Source organism: Haliotis rubra, unplaced genomic scaffold (assembly GCF_003918875.1).
Source record: "Haliotis rubra isolate DU_JTF1 unplaced genomic scaffold, ASM391887v1 Scf1592, whole genome shotgun sequence".
In the NCBI taxonomy this organism is placed as follows: Eukaryota; Metazoa; Mollusca; class Gastropoda; order Lepetellida; family Haliotidae; genus Haliotis; species Haliotis rubra.
In genome coordinates, this window is record NW_025765550.1 from 17,563 (window position 1) to 20,489 (window position 2,927).

The following is a 2,927-nucleotide window of genomic DNA, read 5'->3' on the forward strand; positions in this document are numbered from 1 at the left end:
TCTCGAGAAGATTAAGAAAGACAAATACAGAGCTCTTAGACAACATAGGGATTTTTGGAAAGACATTTCTGGATTCAGAACTTTACGCTCTCTCTTTAAAAAGGCATTTAATGAAAAGAAACATTAGTATTTCAAATATAAACAACGTCAACTCATAGAATGTAGAAACAGTCCGAAACGCTTCTGGAAAACTATAAAAGGATCGAGGAAAACATCTTCTAGCAGTAACCATATTTCAGCAAACCAATGGATCGTTCATTTCAGTGCTCTTTTAAACTTTGACTACTCGCCTGATTATGAAAGTATATCTATCGCTACTGTCAACGAGTCTGTAAGCACAGATGATCTCCCTTTATTAGAAACTGTAAACAAACCATTTACAGAACAAGAAGCTTTTGATAGTATAAGTAAGCTGAAGAGAAACAAATCTCCTGGCGAAGATGGGATAGTCTGTGAATTTCTACAATCAACTAAACATTATGTAACCCCTCTATTAAAAATATTGTTTAATAAACTCTTTGATACAGGAATATCCCCTTCTCAGTGGGGAAAAAGCATTATATGTCCGCTTCATAAAGCAGGTGATAGACACAACCCGGGAAATTACCGAGGGCATCTCACTCATCAACTCAGTGTGTAAGGTGTTCACCTCCATACTGAACTCACGACTCAGATCTGGTGTGACGACAATAAACCGATCCACGAAACTCAGTCTGGTTTTCGACCAGGATATTCCACGGTGGACCAGATGTTTGTTTTACAGCCAATAACTCAAAAGCATATATCAATAAGGAATGGAAGGTTTTATTGTTTATTTGTCGATTTTTCGAAGGCCTTTGATTGCGTTCATCACGATGTCTTACTAAATCAACTGAAATCTATGGGTACAGATGGTAAGATCCTCAAGATACTTTGTGACATGTATGGCAAATTATCAGCTTTGTAAAACTGGAACAGGTCTCTCAGAATATTTCATATGTAACATTGGAACTCGCCAAGGATGTATACTAAGTCCAAACTTGTTTACTATGTTTATCAACTAGTCACCATGCTGGAAGAAGATGGTGGTCATGGTACTTTCATATCAACTGAAATTCCAAATGTATATGCACTACTATTCGCCGACGACGTATCAAGGATAGCAGATACTACTCTGCAACTACAAAGGAAAATAAATGTTCTTGAAGAATTTTTGTGATAAAACTGGAATGAAAAATTAACTTAGACAAAACAAAATAGAAGTGTTTCGAAACGGCGGCCCACTGAGGAACTATGAAAAGTGGCATGTTAGAGGGAAAGAAATAAAAGTTGTAAACAATTACAGGTATCTGGGAATTGTATTCAGGCCTAAACCTCAGTGGACTAAAGCACTAAATTGTTCTGCATCTCAAGCGAGGAAATCAATCATCAGTATTTATCGATACCAGTATAATTTTGGTAAGTTTAACTACTGTGACCTTTTTAAATTGTATGAAAGCATAGTAGTTCCTATACTATGCCATGGAGCTGAAATATGGGGACATCATATCGGAAAATCATCGAGACTGTTCACATTCAATTCTGCAAAAGATTTCTTGGACTGAGCAAAGCTACACCGAACAGTATGGCTCTTGGAGAATGTGGCAAAACCTACTTACAGCTAACTTATATGACAAAAGCTATTAAATTCTGGTGCCCACTTATCCATCTGAAACCTTCAAGACTCCCCTACCAAAGCCTACTACATGATTAAATCCATCTCTGATACAGGTCGTTATACTTGGGCTTCTGAAGATTAGAAACATACTCTTTAAGCTGGGATTTGGACAAGTGTGGATACAAAAGGCATGGGATGTTGATGTTGAAAAGTACCTTACATGTGATATCCAACCTTAGCTTATCAAGAATATAGCTAAATTCCGTTGCAACAACTTCAACTTATTAATATAATCTGGTCGTCATAAAAATATACCTCGCAGTCAAAGATTATGTGGAAATGTGCACAACTAATAATGCACAGTTCATCGAAGATGAATACCATGTTCTCCTGTGCTGCCCCAAGTATCACAATCTACGGAAAACATATATCAACCAATATTTCTTTGAAAATCTAACTTTGCATGAATTCGCTCAGCTCATGCAATCCACTGATATAAAACAATCCAAGCTATAGCTATGTTCCTGTACAAAGTGTTCAACGCACGTCGTGTAACCTCATGAACCTTAAAACTAAATTTATGCATGCAATGTATACTAGGCACATAAAGAAACTGTGCATACAAAATTTAAAACCTAAATTTATTAAACCTGTGTAGACACATAAGGATTTAAACTCAGAGATTAGTGACATGTTTCCAACATGCATGCACGTGCCACGTTCCGTGGCGTCAGTGGGTTCGTCCTTGAGACGTGCAATACGTTGTTGCACGTGCATTCCGGGAAAGAGAAACAGAGCAAATTAATGCCACACAATACTGTCACTTTGGAAAGCTCAACCCCTGCCCTTTCGATCGTTCAAAAATTAAACGGCTATTGAAACGCATAGCATGCCAAGGCTCACGTCTGCACAACGTCATGAGGCCATTGGGATGGTCCGTGGGGGAATGTCTCAACGACAAGTGGCTGCACACTTCCACTGCCACCGGAACACCATTTCTGCACTGGTGAGACGCTACCAGAACACAAATGACGTCATCGATCGGCCACGTTCTGGACGTCCACGTGTAACAACGCTAAGACAGGACAGATGGATAAGGGTGACCCATCTTCGCCACAGGTTTCAGACTGCAGTGATGACTGCCCGAACCATCCCAGGACTTCGCCGTATCCACCCCAACACAGTTCGACAACGTTTACGTCATCACGGGATCAGACCACGACGTCCCGCCATATGGCCTATCCTGACACAACGTCATCGACAAGCTCGCCAAAGTGGTGCCGAAATCATG